Source organism: Chaetura pelagica, unplaced genomic scaffold (assembly GCF_000747805.2).
Source record: "Chaetura pelagica isolate M959 unplaced genomic scaffold, ChaPel_1.0 scaffold275, whole genome shotgun sequence".
Taxonomy (NCBI): domain Eukaryota; kingdom Metazoa; phylum Chordata; class Aves; order Apodiformes; family Apodidae; genus Chaetura; species Chaetura pelagica.
Genome location: NW_009953486.1, coordinates 6,391,811 through 6,392,210, shown reverse-complemented (window position 1 = coordinate 6,392,210; position 400 = coordinate 6,391,811). Strand labels below are relative to the sequence as shown.

Here is a 400-nt window from a genome sequence, read left to right as displayed (position 1 = left end):
CCCCGGGGGGAGATGCTGCTCCGTCGAGGGAAGCCGGGGCACGCTGCGGTAGCCCCGACCTTTCCCCGCTCCCCCGGGAGACACCGGCAAGGGGGTGCCCCCTCCACCCCCTTCTTCCCCTTCACTCCCCCACAGGGAGTTCCGAGCTAATTTGAGCGCAGATGATTATTTTCGCCCTCTCTCTCCAAGGCCAAGCGCTGCGATCTCCCCGAAAAGCAGGGACAGCGATTCGCGGGGGCAAAATCCACACCGCCCAAATACAAAGCGCTCACGCACACCCCGCATTAGCTCACCGGAGTTATTTTAGGAAGTCGGAAATCAAAGATGGCTGGAGGTCAAGCTACAAAAGGTCCAGGGCGATTGTGATCTCCAACAAAAATAGTCCAAGCGCTTTTCCCCC

General features: G+C 59.5%; 1 protein-coding gene across 1 annotated transcript in view; it reads right to left on the bottom strand.

The window, feature by feature from the left end:
- The window catches only part of SALL4 (spalt-like transcription factor 4), a 14,778-nt gene that overhangs the window by 13,718 nt on the left and 660 nt on the right, over positions 1-400 (bottom strand). The gene's annotated exons all lie outside the window — the stretch shown is intronic.